General features: G+C 42.9%; 1 non-coding gene across 1 annotated transcript; it reads left to right on the forward strand.

The window, feature by feature from the left end:
• Positions 1-2646: 2646 nt before the first annotated feature.
• LOC141636816 (small nucleolar RNA R71) lies at positions 2647-2748 on the forward strand. The gene has a single exon (XR_012541399.1). It is a non-coding gene; the product is annotated as a small nucleolar RNA R71 (small nucleolar RNA).
• The last annotated feature ends 17474 nt before the right edge of the window (positions 2749-20222 follow it).

Raw genomic sequence — 20222 nt, forward strand, 5'->3', positions numbered from 1 at the left:
CGAGAACATCTTGTATGAATCCACTCGATCGAGTAAAAAGTTAATTGATCGAGTACTCCCCTTTTTGTCGATCGAGCAACAGGAAACCATTCGATCGAACAAATTCCACTCGATCGAGTACAAAAAGTACTCGATCGAGGTCTTTTCCTCGTGTAAGCTCTTGAATTTGCGTATAATTCCCCAAACCTGCATAAAAAAACTCGCAAAAATATCCCAAAATACCAAATACGAATAATAACAGTCTATAGTCTTCTAATCTATGCTAAAAATGTCTAAATTCTAATTGTCCTAATTAAGAGCAATAAACAAATCCAAAAGAAATTAAAATTTATTTATACAATTTGTTACACGGGGCATTTCCCCGCTCACTTCTCAAAGCAATTCAGTAGCCCCTCGGAGGGCTTCTGACTGGAGGATGTCATCTCAGCAACATTAATCATCCTCTTCAATTTCCATGTGCTTGAACTTGAATCGTTAGGAGGAGAATAGTTGACGTCCACATACGCGCGGACTTTTCTCGTCCTTACTCCTTTTTCACCAGTTTTAACATCATCACTCCCACTTTGACTGACATTAATTGCACAATAACCATTGACAGCCCCTTCATTAATTTCATCTGTACCTGCAGCAAGGAAAACAGACGAACTTTCCTCCTTTTTTCTCTCAACCTGAGGCGTAGGGGTCACGATAGCAGCACAATATTCCAAATCTTCATTTGGAGTTTCAATAGGAGGGTCAGTAGAAGAGAGCGCATTGCAAGGCTGAGCTTGCATGGGAGCCCTTCGGGACTTAGACTGATGGAATATCAATTCCTCGTCCCCAACCTGGAAAGTCAATGTCTTGCCCCCGACGTCTATCACTGTACAGCAGTAAATAAAAATGGTCTCCCTAAAATAATAGGGGTATGGGCATCTTCGGGGATGTCAAGTACAACAAAGTCAACGGGAATAAAGAACCTCCCGATCTTAACAGGTATGTCTTCTATGACACCTAGTGGCCGTGATATACTACGGTCGGCCATCTGAACAGTCATATTTGTGCAATTAAATTTGGTCAAACCAAGTCTCTTAGCCAGAGACAGCGGTAAGACACTCACGCTAGTGCCAAGATCGCATAACGCGTTATCAATCAAGTGGGTACCAATATGACACGAAATCGAAAAACTACCCGGGTCTGACTATTTGGGAGGTAACTTATTCTGAATTAGGGCCGTCCCTACCTCGGTCAAAGCTACCGTCTCATGATCATTATTGTGCCTCTTACGTGATAAAATTTCTTTCATAAATTTAAGGTAAGAGGGTACCTGTGTCAGAAATTCGGCGAATGGCACAGTGACTTGCAAGCTTTTCAGGAGTTTGGCAAATTTTCGAATTGTTGATTAGCCTTAGTATTCGGCAAACGCCTCGGGAAAGGAACCGTGATGGATATCTCGAGCCCTTTGTTCCTTTCTTGCAATGTATCGGCCGGATCAAGCTCTAAATCCTTCGATCGAGACTTCTTTCCTCTCGAACGTGGTCTTTCAGGTGATTTTTCACTCGATCGAGCACTAGCAGGCTCTCGATCGAGTTGTTCTTTATCAGCATTACTCGATCGACCAAAAATATCATTCGATCGAGCAGATTCTTCAGAAGATTCACTCGATCGAACATTTTTATTTACTCGATCGAGCTCTTCTTTTCCCTGTTCACTCGATCGAGTAGAAATTCCACTCAATCGAACACTTTCTTCAGCATTTTTACTCGATCGACCCCCAGAAATTAGTCGATCGAGTACTTTCATTGTCGTCAGCTCTTTTTCTTCAACAGAACACTGTTCATCAGCAATAATTTCCTTCCCCGGGTCTGATTTCGGTCCTTCATATGAATAACCGCTCCTCAAATTAGTTAAATTCACCGTCTCATGTGGATTCTTATCGGCTTGTGATGGTAAATGTCCCGGTTTACTTGTGGGCTGGTTCGCGGCTAACTGGGCAACTTGAGTTTCAAGTGCCTTGATAGATGCATCTTTTTGGTGATCACTTAGCTGTCACTGCTTTGTCAAAGACTGCAACATCGTCTTCAACTCACCTATCTCATTTACCCACCAGAAGATGATGCACCTTGATTAGGTGTAGGAAAGGAAGGAGGCTTCTGAAAGCCTTATGGACATATGGCTGCTGCTGCTGCGGAGGAGGGGTAGGATTGACTTGTCCACCTCAAATTGGGATGGACTGCCCCTTGGTTATTATAATAGGAACCCCCTCATTGCCTGTATTGTTGAAAAGCAAGGACCTGTTCCTTCTCTGTAAGACAACCAACAATAGTGTGACCGTCGTTGCTCCCACACCTCTCACATGTGACAGTCTCCCCTCTAGTAAGCAAATGAACCGTCTGAGGCTCCCCAGCAGAATGCAACTCCAACTTATCAAATCTAGCATTCATGGCTTCCAGCTGAGTCACAACTTGCTTATCGACTGCATGAACTGTTCTAATACCATCCCTTGGGTTTCCATACTCAGCACAGTGGGTCGCCATCTCTTCATTAAGGGCCCATCCCTTATCATCGTCAGTATTCTTTTGGAATCTTCTGTTGGATGATGCATCAAGTATGGCTATGTGATCATCGTATAGCCCTTTGTAGAACTGATTGGACAAAAACCACGGATCAAAACCATGGTGAGGAAGAGACCTCACCAACCTTTTGAAACGGCACCACGCTTCATAGAAAGTTTCATCAGGTGTCTGCTTGAAACTAGTGATTTTTGCCCACAGCTGATTAGTGCACTGCGGAGGGATATCTCTTATAAAAAGCATGAGCAAGGGTCTCCCAGTCTGTGACCCCTGCGGCCGTGCGGTCTAAATCAGTCAGCCACTCCCTGGCTGAGTCAGTCAAAGAAAAAGGAAACAACACCTCCTTAATCTTGTCTTGAGTTACCCCCTTTGTGGCGGGGATAGTAGAACAGTTATCCGTAAAGACCTCCATATGCTTCCTCGGGTCTTCACCTGCCACCCCTCTAAAGATATTTCTCTCAACCAGATTGATATAGGACGGACGGATGCCAAAAGTATTCCCATCCTCACTCTGGAGATCAAAACCTTTAGGAATAGATGATGCTTTAGGCTCCGAATAACTTGCGATATTCGGCATCTTTACTGGTTGGTTTACAGAACTGAAAGTGTCTTCTTCAAAAGATGGATTTTCTGTAAATAGGAAATGCTGAAGTTCGGGTTCGAAAGTATTCAAGGCTTCCTTTCGTGATTCTTTTTGCAGACGGAGTCTATGCTTGAACAGTCTTTCTGGTTCAAAATCAGCTGAAACTAACTCCAACCTATGTGACCTGGGCATACACAATACTGAAAGAAAATGAATAAGAACTGCCTCAAGGAATAAAAACTTCCCTGAGACGGATAACATAAACGAAACAAAGACAGATAGGGCAGTTGGCTCCCCGGCAACGGCGCCAAAATTTGACAGGGCTGTCGTTTACCTATCAAAAATAACTAACTAAACTAAATATATAGCTAGGGAAGTCAGGTCAATCTCCTCAGGGAGGCAAGATATCTGTAAGAGTCCGTCTATTTGGTCACTAATGGGGGGGGGGGGGGGGTTGTAATTGGTTTCCTAACTAAAAGATTTAAAGGAAGAGAAGCAAGGAGAGAGAAATAAAGACAGAAAATGAGAATAAACTATCAATAGAGAGGGGTCATGTCAGGATTTCGGTTCACTACGGTAGTCCAGTGACTCAACTGTAAACAACTTAGATAAATTACTGCGAGACGGATATGGAAAGGTCCTTCCGGTCCACTTTCTATCCTAAATTACCACTAAGTTAACTTCCGTCCTCGTCAGGGTAGTCTACTGTTCATAGCAGGCCTATTTAGTCCAATCTTCCGATCCAGGATTAAATTTAACCAGATTAAAAGGGTGACTCATAAGCGTGCACTCAACTAAGTCAGTAAATACAGTTATATTGCTATGGGGACAGAGTCTCACAATTAATTCATCTAACCTATTTACTATATCGTCACATTTCTACCGTAGATCCCCTAATCCTAACATGAAACAGATTAGCTACTCATGCTATTAATATTGTCAAAACTAATAACAATGAAATAACTAACATTAAACATGATGAAATAATAATGAAAATGCATAAACAAAGATTAGGGCAGAAAATTAAAGGAACAAGATGAGTAATTAAGATGAATAAATGAAAGATTAAGAATAAAAGAGAGTAAGCGATTACAATCGCAAGAATCCGGCGTAAAGAACAACTAATTCCGAGCTAAATAACCCCGAAAGCAAAGTTACAGTGAAAGGAAAAAAAAAAGCGTTCAAGCGTAATGTCAAATTGATAGGTAAAAACTGAATGCTAATGACCTAGTTATTATGCGCTTAAATAGAAAAATTACTAAGTCCATAAGGTAAAACACGTTCACGGACTAATTAAAGCCCATGACAGCCAAAACCACTTGATCGAGTAGTCTGAAACAACTCGATCGAGTACTTCTCCAAATTATCTACTCGATCGACCAAAATTGTTACTCGATTGAGTAACTCCTAATTCCAGCTCTATCAATCGAGTAAGACAAAGCACTCGATCGACCAACTCAGCCATATAAACCAATCGATCGACCAATAACACAGCCCGATCGAGTGTTGTTCCTCCAAAACAGCTCAAACTCGTGACCGACTGCTCCGTAGACCATTCCTTCACGCATCCCAATGTAAGATCTAACTCTGAACAATCCCGTCTCCTCAAAATGCATGCAAAAAGGGACGAAAATGGTACGATTCTACTACTTCCACGTTTATTCCTACAAAACGGACAAAACGAACCAAAGTAGCCAATTTGGGCCAAAATGCAATATAAACAGTACGAAAGTACATAGAAATACGTGCTAAAATAGGCTAGAAATACTATACAAAATGCACGTATCACTCATTATGCTGCAAAGTTTGTGAGGGATGAAGATGAACGTGTGTTACCATCTCGGTTGCTCATACCAAGGTGCCTTACCAGGACCACCTTACCATGAAAGTGTGTTACCATCTCGGTTGCTCGAGGTTAGTACATATCAAAAGCGTCTGAACTGTGCACATTTATTAAAATACCATAAAGAGTTAAAGTTTACATCAAACCAAAATCCAAAACTGATTCAACAAAACAACTCCAATGTCTGACAAATAGTGAAATCAAAACTAAGACTCGGACGGTGATTGACTAGTGATGACAACGCTCCCATGACTGCCCCAAGCTCACCACTAGCAATACCTGTCAATCTTGCTTACCATCCCCGAATGGATCACCGCAGATTCCACAAACAACAACGGGGTTAGTATTACTCAATCAATATAAGACAAACAAACGAGGTAACCAGCTGATCACCCTCCAACCCCAGTCTTCCGATCTCACACAGTAACCGACTACACACCGAAGGGTGTAGCCTTGCCAGATTACCCAACGCAACATGTAATCCTCGCCGCCAGTGGGTGACCGCAGTCGATCCCACCTAGTCCAGCTCATCAACGAGCGACTAACAATCTCAGTCCCTTAATGTGCACATCCCCTCCCGTGGCGGGTTCCACAGAGGGCGAACTAGGGTGTGAAGCCACTCCCGCAAGTCACTCCACCACAATTACAAACACACAGTGCTACCACTGTCACAACATCTAGACACCAACACCATCACAACAACGTCCATACACCGGTGATCAACAAATAACAACTAAGACAAAATAATCATGTCTTAAACAATGAATAGTAAACTGAGTAGGGAAAACCCTACCTTAGCAATCAACAGTAGAACGGACACCGAACAATCAGAAAGGCTCCTCTACGAAGTCTTCTCCTACACAATAACCATATAACACAATTACACATTGCACAATCCCCCGTATTTCCCAATTCTATAAATACAATAACCCCAAAAGAATACAAATGACATGGAAATGAAACTTACCAACAGTATAAAAAGAGATTATACGCAAGGACCACGACGATTGCACACACAATGAGATTAAGGGATGATTAGGGAGTGATTAGGGAGTGATTAGGGTAATCGTAAAATGATGAGGGTTGAAAATGATGTTTAGAAACTGACGCGGAATATAAAAATAACCCTAAACATTCCCTAATCAAACCGGTAAAATAACACTCGCCAGACCGGATACTCGGTCGAGTAAAGCTATACTCGGCCGAGTATCCTCTACTCGGTCGAGTATTCTCCATACTCGGCAGAACCAAAACAGACTCCACAAATAGCACTACTCGGCCGAGTAGGCTCTACTCGGTCGAGTATACAGCTTAATAAAATCCGTAGTATTACAGTCTTTCCCCCTTAAAAAGAACTTCGTCCCGAAGTTCACACTCCAACCTAAAACGAGACACCACAAACACAAAGGCACACTACAAAACACAAAAAGACTTTCCACAAAACATTTGTCAACCCAAAGAACTACACAAAACACCACCAACCCGACTCAAAATAAGGTAAAACACAACCGCGACCATCTCCTACCCCCCTAAAAAGACAACGGTTACGTCCCCATAACCAAACACACCTGATAAAAAAGGTTAGGAAAACGTTCTCGCATGGCTTCCTCGGGTTCCCATGTGGCTTCCTCCACATTGTGATTAGACCAAAGAACCTTGAGTAAGACCGTCTCACCATTCCTTGTCTTACGAACCTTGCGATCCAGGATCTCTTTAGGAACCTCGGCGTAGGACAAGGATTCATCAAGCTCGATGTTCTCCATCTCAAGGATATGCGACGGATCACTCACATACTTCCGAAGCTGAGAAACATGGAAAACATTGTGGACTCTATCCAAAGCTGGTGGCAAAGCTAATCTGTAGGCTACTTCGCCTATACGGTCCGAAATTTCATAAGGACCTATAAAATTATGATTTAGCTTACCTTTCTTCCCAAACCTCATCACACCTCACATAAGTGCACTTTTAAAAGGACCTTGTCACCTACTGCGAACTCAATGTCCCTGCGGTGTAAATCGGCATAACTCTTATGACGATCTTGGGCTGCTCTCATCTTTTGCCGAATTAACTGAACTTGCTCAACCATATCTTGTACCAGCTGTGGCCCTAAAACCATTGTTTCAGAACTGTCGTCCCAACAAACTGGACTTTGGCATTTCCGACCATACAAAGCCTCAAAAGGTGCCATCCCGATACTCGTATGATAACTGTTGTTGTATGAAAACTCGATCAGATCAAGCCTGTCTTCCCAGCTGCCCCCAAACTCCATGACACATGCCCTCAACATGTTCTCTAAGGTCTTGATGGTTCGTTCTGTTTGACCATCGGTTGCCGGATGAAAAGCTGTACTCATCTTCAAGGTTGTACCCATCAACTCCTGTAGCTCTTGCCAAAACTTGGATATGAACCTCGCATCATGATCAGAAACGATATCCTTGGGTATACCATGTAACCGTACCACATGCCTCCTGTAACCCAGTGCCAGCTGCATCTTAGACCAAGTATCTTTCATAGGAACAAAGTGAGCTTACTTGGTTAACCGATCAACAATCACCCAGATCATATTATTACCTTGCTGTGACCTAGGCAACCCCACAATGAAGTCCATAGAGATTGACTCCCACTTCCACTCAGGTACTTCCAAAGACTGTATCTTACCTTGTGGTCTCCTTTGTTCACCCTTGACCCTCTGACAGGTCAAACATCTAGCCACAAACTCAGCTACATCTTTCTTTATGTTTGGCCACCAAAAAGTCTTCTTAAGATCTTTGTAAAGCTTGTCACCACCCGGGTGAACTGAATAAGGAGTGCAATGAGCCTCCGTCAAGATCACTCTCCTCAACTCTGCATCCTCAGGAACACACCATCTCCCATCAAAACGGACACTCCCATCTGTATGGATCGAAAACCTGGAAACTGTCCCACTCTCTACTCTTGATTTCCATTCCTGAATCTTAGGATCAAGCTCCTGTTTACTCTTGATGTTCTCATATAACTCTGGCTCGATCGTCAAATCCCCGATGGCATCTCCTTTCTTTAACATAAACATCCCCATCCTAGACACCTCATCCCTCAGCTTCAACAAGGACATGGCCGTACATAGCGAATGAACGCTCTTCCTACACAAAGCATCTACAACAACATTAGCCTTACCCTCGTGATAGATGATCTCCATATCATAATCTCCAATCAATTCCATCCACCGTCTCTGTCGCATGTTAAGCTCCTTCTGAGTGTAGATATAGTTTAGGCTCTTATGATCAGAAAACACCTTAAAAGTTGCTCCATAAAGGTAGTGCCTCCAAATCTTAAGAGCGAAAACAACTGCACCCAGCTCCAGATCATGAGTAGGGTAGTTCTCCTCATATGGCTTCAGCTACCTCGAAGCATAAGCTATGACTTTCCCTGCCTGCATCAAAACACAACCAAGACCATTCTTTGAAGCATCGGTATATACCTCAAAGTTCTCACATCCCTCTGGCAAAGCTAGGATAGGAGTTGTGGTCAAGCGTTCCTTTAAGGTCTGAAACGCCTTCTCACAACTCTCATCCCAAACAAATCTGGTCTCTTTCCTCATCAAAGATGTCATAGACCGTGCTATGGTAGAGAAATCTTTCACAAATCTCCTGTAGTAGCCAGCAAGGCTTAAGAAACTCCGAATCTCAGCAACATTCTTCGGTGATTCCCACTTGGTTATGGCCTCAATCTTACTAGGATCCACAGATACCCCCTTCTTAGATATCACATGACCCAGAAAAGTCACCTCCTCCAACCAGAACTCGCACTTAGATAGCTTGGCATAAAGTTGATTCTCTCTCAGAGTCTGCAAGACTATCCTCAAGTGCTCCTCATGTTCTTCCTTAGCCTTAGAATAGACTAAGAAGTCGTCGATGAAAACAACCACAAACCTGTATAAGAACGGTGTAAATATCCGGTTCATCAAATCCATGAAAGCTGCTGGTGCATTGGTCAACCCAAAAGGCATCATCACGTACTCATAAAGACCATATCGAGATCGGAACGCTGTCTTAGGAATATCCTCATCTGCTATCCTCAGCTGGTGATAGCCCGACCTCAGATCAATCTTGGAAAACACACCTGCTCCACTTAGCTGATCAAACAGGTCATCAATCCTAGGCAAAGGATACTTGTTCTTCACTGTGACACGATTGAGCTCTCTGTAATCAATGCACAGTCTCATACTCCCATATTTCTTCTTTACAAAAAGAACCGGGGCTCCCCACGGTGACACACTTGGCCTGATATAACCCTTTCTTAGCAACTCATGTATCTGCTTTTTCAACTCTGCTAACTCTTTAGGTGCCATACGGTAAGGTGCTTTGGATATCGGACCTGTTCCCGGTTTAAGCTCCACGCTGAAATCAACATCCCTCTTGGGAGGCAAACTCGGTATCTCCTTAGGAAAGACATTATCAAACTCTCCCACCACAGGTATCTCAGCAGTTGACTGCGGCTCTACACGGCGATCTCTCACATGACAGAGAATCAAGGGGCACTTCTTCCTCAAACATGACTTTAAAGTCATCACAGCTATGAACTTACACTTAGGTTTTACCAAAAACCCCCGATAGGACACTTTAACACCCTTTGGTCCTTTTAAGGACACTCACTTTTGCCGACAATCTATCTTGGCATCATACTTACCCAGCCAATCCATCCCGACAATCACCTCAAACCCATCCATAGGAAACTCTAGCAGGTCTACCGGTAAATCTACCCCTCCAACCACCATAGACACTCCTTTATACAACTTGAGACATGACATATACTCCCCTAAAGTTATGAACACATCATCTTTTACATCCTCGAACTTCCCCAAACCCATGGACAAGGCATGACTCTTAGACACAAAAGAATGGGTAGCCCCCGAATCAAACAAAACAAAGGATGGTACATTATGAACAAGAAAGGTACCTGTAACTACATGAGCATCATCTTGTGCTTCCTGTTTGTCCATCATGAAAAGCTTCCCACTGTTTTTCTGTCCTTCACCCTGAACCGAAGCATTGGAGGTACTTGGCTGCTGAATCTTGGGTGGTGCTATTGTTCTGACGCTGATATGATCCACCACCACTGCGGTTATAACTGCCCTAGTTGCCTTGTCCACCTCTGTTGCCCCATGAACCTCCCGGTCGGTTACTAGCAAAACTCTGAGTTGGTCCCTGAGAGAAATTCCCCTGCCGAGCTCCTGAACCAGTGCCGGGCCTGTAACTCGTGCATTCCCGTCTCCTGTGGCCTACACCACCACAGTTGAAACATGTAAAGTTAGAGTTATCACTCACACTCCGACCTCCATTCTTTCCCCAGCCACGAGATCCCCCCCCCCCCCCCCGAGAAACCAGCTCCACCAGAAAAAGCCTTTGCATGGTTGAAGTTCCTTTTCTTGTTGCCCGACTGGCTGTTGCTTCCACTGTCAGCCTTCCTCTTTTCAGCAGCAGTCCTCTCATCGATCTCTCTTGAGAGATCTACCATTCTCTCAGCTTGGCCCGCTCTTAGGTACACTTCCTTAAGGTCAGTAGCAACCCCAGCTGGCATACGACTCACGATCTTGGCAGACAAACCCCTCTCAAAACGGAGAGACAAACCCCTCTGTCCTAGCTGCATGTCCTCAACATAACGAGATAGCTCTAGGAACCGATGATAGTAATCAGTGACTGTCATCTCCTCAGACATGGTGAAGGAATCAAACTCAGATCTCATCTTGTGTCGAATATGCTCCGGCACAAACTGCTCTCTCATAGCGCTCTTCAACCCAGACCAAGGAATAGCTCCCAGACCCTCAGCCTGGTAATAAGACCTAGCATCTTCCTTGACGTTTTGCCACCAAACAGCAGCTTCACCTCTCAAGTAGTATACTACCTCCTCAACGATCATGTCTTCGGGGCACTTAACCATTTCCATGAGAGCCTCAATCTCACGGTGCCACTTCTCGAGCAGCTTTGGTTCTCCCACCCCTTCATATGTGGGAGGGTTGAAGCGAGCAATGATGATGCTGAGCTGAGTAGCATCCATCGGCTTCTCATTCCCCTTTCCCACATTTCTGAGAGCTTCAAGGAGAGCCTCTTGTTGCTTAATCATGCGAGCAACCTCATCAAGAGTCATCTCAGAAGCTGGGATCTGTGCGGGGGTCCTGTTGGGCGGCATTTTGAGCTGATAAGAAACAAGGAATCGTAAGCACAAAAGCCTACGGCTCAAAATGTAACAATATTCCGCCAAAGGAACACTCGACCGAGTATAAGACAATACTCGGTCGAGTCACGACTACTCGGTCGAGTATCCCAGATACTCGGTCGAGTAATCGACTCCAGTAGCTAACGTCAAAAACCCAGAAAGCATACTTAGTCGAGTACAAACAATACTCGGCCGTGTAGTCACTGCTCGGTCGAGTACACCTGCTTACTCGGTCGAGTAAACACGTACAGTAGGCAAGACTAATCACTGCCAAACAACACTCGGCCGAGTGCTTGGTTACTCGGCCGAGTACTCACTACTCGGTCGAGTACCTACCCTGCTCGACCGAGCCATACTAGACGGGTTAAACATTATAAAGTCCCCTATCATGCTTTCTTTTCCCTCATCAAACATATAACAGCAGGAACTTAAATGCCACGTTATAACACACAACCATACCACTCATTCACAGGCTAATCCAATACACCAAAAGTTCACATACTCGTCCCTTCTACTACTTTTCCAATCATCAAACTGACGAATTCCAAATATAAATTTCCAACCATCACTTATTATCAACAAGAATCTTCACATACATGCACATACAAGACACAACTCTCATCACACATCCCTATGTGACCGGCTCGAGTTAATGAGGGCCATAATGCGACTCCGGGACGTCTCCCGAGTCTTTGCGGTAGCACCAAACAACTCTGCCCAGGTTCATTTTTATTTAGACTCCCTAAATTCATTAGATTCATTTGTTTAGGTGCCGGAATCTTCGACTCTGATACCACTTTGTAACACCCCCTCATACCAAGGTGCCTTACCAGGACCACCCTACCATGAAAGTGTGTTACCATCTCGGTTGCTCGAGGTTAGTACATATCAAAAGCGTCTGAACTGAGCACATTTATTAAAATACCATAAAGAGTTAAAGTTTACATCAAACCAAAATCCAAAACTGATTCAACAAAACAACTCCAATGTCTGACAAATAGTGAAATCAAAACTAAGACTCGGACGGTGATTGACTAGTGATGACAACGCTCCCATGACTGTCCCAAGCTCACCACTAGCAATACCTGTCAATCTTGCTCACCATCCCCGAATGGATCACCGCAGATTCCACAAACAACAACGGGGTTAGTATTACTCAATCAATATAAGACAAACAAACGAGGTAACCAGCTGATCACCCTCCAACCCCAGTCTTCCGATCTCACACAGTAACCGACTACACACCGAAGGGTGCAGCCCTGCCAGATTACCCATCGAAACAGGTAATCCTCGCCGCCAGTAGGTGACCGCAGCCGATCCCACCTAGTCCAGCTCATCAACGAGCGACTAACAATCCCTGTCCCTTAATGAGCACATCCCCTCCCGTGGCGGATTCCACGGAGGGCGAACTAGGGTGTGAAGCCACTCCCGCAAGTGACTCCACCACAATCACAAACACACAGTACTACCACTTTCACAACATCTCCACACCAACACCGTCACAACAACGTCCATACACCGGTGATCAGCAAATAATAACTAACACAAAACAATCATGTCTTAAATAATGAAGAGTAAACTGAGTAGGAAAAACCCTACCTTAGCAATCAACAGTAGAACGGACACCGAACAATCAGAAAGGCTCCTCTACGAAGTCTTCTCCTATACAATAACCATATAACATAATTAAACATTGCACAATCCCCCGTATTTCCCAATTCCATAAATACAATAACCCCAAAAGAATACAAATGACATGGAAATGAAACTTACCAACAATAAAAAAAGAGATTATACGCAAGGACCACGACGATTGCACACACAACGAGATTAAGGTATGATTAGGGAGTGATTAGGGTAATCGTAAAATGATGAGGGTTGAAAATGATGTTTAGAAACTGACGCGGAATATAAAAATAACCCTAAACAATCCCTAATCAAACCGGTAAAATAACACTCGCCAGACCGGATACTCGGTCGAGTATAGCTATACTCGGCCGAGTATCCTCTACTCGGTCGAGTGTTCTCCAGACTCGGCCGAGTAAAGCTATACTCGGCCGAGTATCCTCTACTCGGTCGAGTATTCTCCATACTCGTCCGAGTATTCCTCGGCAGAACCAAAACAGACTCCACAAATAACACTACTCGGCCGAGTAGGCTCTACTCGGTCGAGTATACAGCTTAATAAAATCCGTAGTATTACAACGAGTTTACTTCTACAAAAACAAATTGAACCCGAAATTCGAAAGCATGGTGAGGAGAGACTCCACATCCTTTGTGGCGGTGTATGATGATGCTCTTTCGGCGGAGAGTTCCTTGAAGGCCATTGAAGATGATGCTAAATCCCGTTCTTCCTTTACTTCTTATCGTCCTAACTTTCATGGCAAGAGACCATTTGTGCCTTCTACTCCAAATTATTCCAACAAGAAGAGGTTTGTACCGAGAGTGCAAGGGCAAGGAGTACAAAACCATGGAAGACAAGAGCCAAGAGTGTAAGAGCCGAGAGGACAAGTCCCTATATCTACTAATAGGCTTGAGAAGGACCACAACTGCTTCCATTATAGACAAGCTCTACACCCCGGAGTTGGATGCTACAATAGCCCATTGGTTTGTTTTCATTGCAAGAAGCCCGAACATCGTGCCATTGATTGCTTCGAGAAGAAGAATGCTACTACTCCAAATGCCAAGCCAAGAGGAGCCATCTTTGTCATGAGTCAATCCGAAGCCGCCGCTCATCCAGATATCATTACGGGTATGTTCTCAATTCTTGATCAACCATGTCTCATTCTTTTTGATACCGGTGCATCTTGATCTTCTATATCTTCCAAGTTTTTGGAAAAGTTAGCTCTTGAGCCTATACCTAGTGAGGATACTCCTATATCCCTACCTTCCGGAGCGATATTATCATGTTCCTACTCTTTTTCCGAGATTCCTATCTTAATTTCGGGAACTATTTTCCCCGCTAACCTACTTCGCTTTCCCCTTGAGGAATTCGATGTTATTTTGGGTATGGAATGGTTGTCTAAGTACGATGCAAGATTCGAGTTTCGAGACCAAAAGATTCACCTCAAAAGCCCGTTAGGCACCCGAGTATCTTATAAGGGAGTTTGTTCCCAAGTCAGTGTGAAGTTGATTTCCGCTTTAAAGACGGTGAACTTGTTGCGGAAAGGTTGCCAAGCCTTTCTTTGTGTGGTGACTTCTACTGAAGTTTCATTGCCAAAGCTTGAAGAAGTGCCCGTTATTTATGAGTTTGCCTATGTTTTTCCCGATGAGTTGCCCGGAGTACCTCCCGAGCGTGATGTAGAATTCTCTATCGACCTTGTGCCCGGAACCAGACCGATTGCTAAGGCTCTCTACCGTATGGCTCCAACCGAACTTAAAGAGTTAAGGAAACAACTTGATGAGATGATTAAGAAAGGATTCATTCAACCTAGTGCCTCGCCTTGGGGTGCTCCCCTTCTCTTTGTGAAGAAGAAAGATGGATCCATGAGACTTTTTATCGATTACCGTGAGCTTAAGCGTGTCACCATCAAAAACAAGTATCCTCTACTAAGGATTGAAGATTTGTTCAATCAACTCAAAGGTGATTCTACTTTTTACAAGATTGATTTGAGATCTGGTTATCATCAACTTCCCGTTCGTGAGTCCGATATCCCTAAGACCGCCTTTAGCACGAGATATGGACATTTCGCGTTTAAGGTGATGCCCTTTGGTTTAACCAATTCTCCCTCTATCTTCATGGACCAAATGAACCAAACCTTTAGTGAGTTCTTAGATAAGTGTGTTGTGGTCATCATTGACGATATTCTAATCTTTTCTAAATCTGAGGACGAGCATGCCGATCATCTTTGTATCATTTTGGAGGTTCTTCGTCGTCAAAAGTGGTTTGCCAAATTCTCTAAGTGTGAATTTTGGTTGTCTAAGGTGTCTTTTCTTGGTCATGTAATATCTAAGGATGGTGTTATGGTAGACCCTTCGAAGATTGAAGCCGTGATTAGGTGGAAGACTCCAACCTCTTGGTAGGACGACGATAATAATACGGTCCTAGTCTAAACCTGGATCCAGACTCTCGGGATGGACGTCACCCGATTCGACAAACGATATACCAATCATATCCAAGACTAAAAACATGGCACACATAGCCGTAACCAAAGGTCGAGTAACCTAAAATCGGAAACATGGCACACATAGCCGTAACCAAAGGTCCGAAGGAAGGTGGAAGGATAACCGAATCCAGAAACATGGCACACATAACCGTAACCAAAGGTCCGAAAGGGGTAAATAAGGAATGTCAAGTCGTCACACAATGTAAAACGTCACACTTGGGTCCAATAAGAGTAAAAATGATTTTACAAACATAACGTAAACAATTTATGTGAAATATGTATAAGTATAAAAGTGAATCAAGTACCAGGTACTCCCTGCCGGTATGGGCACCGGCTGTCGGACCACCTGCAGAGGACACAAACCAAGACAAAACAAACAGTCAAAGCTGAAAGTGTACTCCCTGCCGGTGTGGGCACCGGCTGCCGGCCCACCGACAGGGGATACATGCCAAGGTCAACAAAGTCAAAATTGCTCAATGTGTGTTCTCTGCCGGTGCAATGGCGGCCGACCCACCGGTAGGGAACACTCCCTATTAAAAAATGACACAAGAAATTTATGTGTTCGCTGCCGATTGGGGGGCCAGCTGTCGGCCCACCGGCAGGGGACACATTCTACTCTACCAAATTTTGCAAAAGTCATAAGGGGCTCTCTGCCGGTTGGGAGGCCGCCTGCCGGCCCACCGACAGAGACACACTGAAGGTTATTTTCACAATTTTCCAACTTAAAAATGCAAAGTGTCGCTGCCGGTTGGAGGCCGGCTGCCGGCCCACCGGCAGAGGCACACTGCACACGAGATTTCCAACAAACAATCATCCAAAGCTTTCATAACTCAACAATCTTAACTACAATCATCCTATACTCTCCCAATATGAAGATTACTTGGAAAAATTGCCACTTTTAAGATGTATTAACATATGCGGTTGATTATGAGCTTTAGAACAAGATTTAATCATGTAATTTTATGGGAATTTCATTAACATAACCTTATACTCCACCATAATATCAATAACCATGAGATTACCCAATTAACATGTGAAGATTATCAAATTAACACTCACTTAACACCAAATTACTACAAGTCAAGAAAGATACAAATTTTAACATTTATATGAGTCTAATACTACATAATTCACACAATTTTAACGTAAAAGTCGAGTAACCCATCACCGTTACCTTTCTGCGCTTCAATCTTCTAACGAGTCATCAACAATGTAGCTATACTCTTCCGGGTCATCTAAACCTTCCCCTAAACACAAAAATGAAAGAGTTAAGTTAAGAATCCACATCCTTATAAGATGAGAATTTCGAAATATGAGGAAAGTCGGCATCTTTATTACTTAGAAAGAAGGGGAATGAGATGAGGAGAAGAATGGCATACCCAGCATATTTAAGGACTCTTTTGACTGACCCATTGACCAGGAAGGACCTTTAGGAAGAGATAGGTGAGAGCCTAGGTTAGGATAGGTGCGTTATGAGAGAGTTTACTCGACCTAGCAGAGACTACTCGGCCGAGTATTGTGTATACTCGACCGAGTAGAGTCTACTCGGCCGAGTACGACAGTACTCGAGCGAGTATGGTTGCTGTTGACGCGTTGATATAAAAACGTAAGTTTGCGAGATTAATTTTATTTCTCATTTCTTGAAAGTTTTTCTTCCTCTAACCCTAGCCTACCTCTCTCTCCAATTACCTCTACTTTCACACACTCTCATACATCTAGCCTACACATCAACCATGGGAAAGACGGGGTTGCATAGCAAGGATGTGTGCGAAGTCGTCGTTAGTGTCACCGTCGGTCCGCGTCATTAGGTAAGTCGCTGTCTTGTGGTTTCCTACAGTAGATTGTTAGAAGTAGTTGTATAATAGTATGTGGTCATCGTTGTAGGATTCATCTCGGAGTCTTGCTTGGCTATGTGTGGATGCATTTCATGGTTGGCGATAAGGTAGGGTTTCCCTACTCAGTTTCTGTTGATTGAATTAAGATGTGAATGTGTTTACTGTCATCTGCTGGTCATCGGTGTGTTGGTGTTATGGTGGTGGTTGTGATGTGGAGGTATTGTGATGATTGTGGTGGAGTCACTTGCAGAAGTGGCTTCACGCCCGAGTTCGCCCTCCGTGGAAACCGTCACGGGAGGGGATGTGCGGATTAAGGGACATGGTTATCCCTCGTTGATGAGCGGGATTTAGGTGGGGATTGGCTGCGGTCCCCCACTGACGGCGAGGATAACCTGTTGCGATGGGTAATCTGGCAGGGCTACACACTTCGGTGTGTAGTCGGTTACTATGTGAGTTCGGGAGACCGGAGATGGCGGATGATCAGCTGGTTACTTATCTTATTTGTCTTATCTTGATTGTGCAGTACTGACCCCGTGTTATGTTTTCAAAACTGTGGTGATCCATTCGGGGATGGTGAGCAGTTGGCTTAGCAGGTACAGTTGGTCTGTTGTTTCTGGGCATGGAGGGAGTCGAGTCATCACGCTACCGGTCTAGAAATGCAAAGTCATTAGTTCATAGTAGTCATTGTTATCACTTGTAATCAGTTTTGTATTTGGTTGCAAAGAGTTACGGTAATATAACATAAAAGTTATTTTATTGTCTATTTGATCTACTACCTCAGGTAACTGAGATGGTAACACCTTCATACACTGGTATGGTCCTTGGTAAGGCGTCCTGGTCTGCGGGGGTGTTACAAAGTGGTATCAGAGCCGACGATTTTTGGAACCTGAACCAATGAATCAAATGAATATAGGGTGTCAAATTAAAATGAACCTGGTGTATTTACGTTGGGAGCCCCAACCGATGCTAAATTTTGGGTGAGTAGGCGCCCTCATTTCAAAATCACGGCCCCATCGTGTTTAAGCTAGTCATTGGGAAAGGGTAGTTGATAGAAGTTATTGTGTGAGGACTGTTGTCGTATGCATATGTGAATTAAGAAATGTGCATCAAAATGAATTTTGCATGTAGTGATTATGGTATTGGAAAAGTCTTGAATTGGTAAATAGGATTGCTGAAATGTGATCAGAGATTTTGAGTGGTACAATGTGAAATTCTGTTTCGTATGGCAAGGTTAAGTTAAATGACCTGTTTAATAATGGCTGCGTTATACGATGGTTAATGTCTCACAACCGTCTTGCTTAAGGTGAGTATAAGATGAATTGTGGAATGTGTAATGTTGTGGCTGTAAAGATTAACCTTTGCAGGTGCAGTGATTAGTTGAATAATTATACATAAGGATTATGATGTAATTGTGGGGGGTAGTGAAGCAAGGAATGTAGGTGGAAATGTTGATGGAACTGGTAAGGGATATGCATAATTTGTGTATGATGTCTGTGTATGTGGTAGAAGTAAGCTCTAACGGTGACGAGCCCAATTGCATGGAACTCCGAACAATATTATTTGTTTTGCAGGTCCATTAAAATTCGACATTTCGTTCTTGCTCTTTGACACTCGACCGAGTAAAGAAGCATACTCGACCGAGTAGTCCACACTCGACCGAGTATACTAGTATTCGACCGAGTGCTCAATCTTGTCAAATTAGAATCGCTACTGTTTTCGAATACTCGATCGAGTATTCCGAATACTCGACCGAGTAAGCCTAATACTCGACCGAGTACGGTTTTACCGAGGCTGATCCGGGTTATTCAAAACCCTATAACGCCCTTTATTTTTCCCATTTCCGCCTCCAACACTTCCTTCTTCTTCCCTCTAAACATTCATATCTCTTATGTCCCAAGGTCTTGGGTGATTCCTTGGTGATTATTTGCTCTTTTCTTGCCAAAATCTCCTTCAAGGTAAGGTTTTAAATCAATTTCTTCCTTTATTGTCAATGTTGTGGTATGTTTTTGTTCCAACTTCGAATCCCCATTATGCTTAACTGAAATCAAGCTTTTTCTTCTGATTATTTAGATTTAATTGCTTATAAACATCGTCTATGCCGTCACTAGGACAATTCAATGGGTTAAATTCAAGCCAGTTGTTTGAGTTATAAAGTCAAGGGTGTACCAAATGATGGTACTTCGTAGAATATACGTAGTAGATATTAAAACTAATGTATTATATGTCAAGTTGTGAAAGACAGTATAGTCAAATAACGATATGGTGGTGGATGTGCAAAAGCGGAGCAAATTATGTTTAGATATCGTTCTTTGAATGAGAATTTAGTTTATTTGATTTTTATCGATTTGTATCCTCGAATTTGACATATATTGTAGATGTCATATGACTTTATATTAATAAATGATCTATTCGCTCAAAAAAAAGTGCAATACACCATATTTAGAAATATTAGTACCCTATTAAGTATTAATTGATGACCCTTACTTTTATATATGACACGTTAACTATACTTTTTCCAACAAATATACAGAGTATTATTTTGGGAACAACATTAATGATATTAATTAATTTTGATATGATCATGCAAGTTTTTGATTGGCCGAATAAGAAATTTCTAATAAACAAGTAATTAAGAAATATCTAATACGAGTATCTTACAATATTTATCATTAAAACGACCGATACTAGCTAGAATCTACTCATCTAGCGTGTGTGTAAAATTATAAAAAAAATATGGGCATGAAACCACAACTTGATGTGCCAAAAATGGTTAAACTGTAAAGCTAAGCTATGAGAGTATTAAGAATTTGTTAATTAAGAAATCTATATGACATTAAATTTACGTACACGCAAGTCTTTGAATGCTTAGTATGACAACACCAATGTTTATAAATAATAGGAGTAGATAATTTCCGTTGGAATTCTCATTATTAGAAATATACTCCCTCCGTTCCGGTCAATTGTTATCCTTTGTTTTTGGCACAAAGACCAAGAAAAAAGAAGGGGGTCAATTATAAGATGATAAGTGGATCAAATTATTCATCAAATGCAATCCTAAAATAGAAAAGACAACAATTGACTGAGACACCCCAAAATAGAATATGACTAAATGAC

Source organism: Silene latifolia, chromosome Y, assembly GCF_048544455.1.
Source record: "Silene latifolia isolate original U9 population chromosome Y, ASM4854445v1, whole genome shotgun sequence".
NCBI lineage: Eukaryota > Viridiplantae > Streptophyta > Magnoliopsida > Caryophyllales > Caryophyllaceae > Silene > Silene latifolia.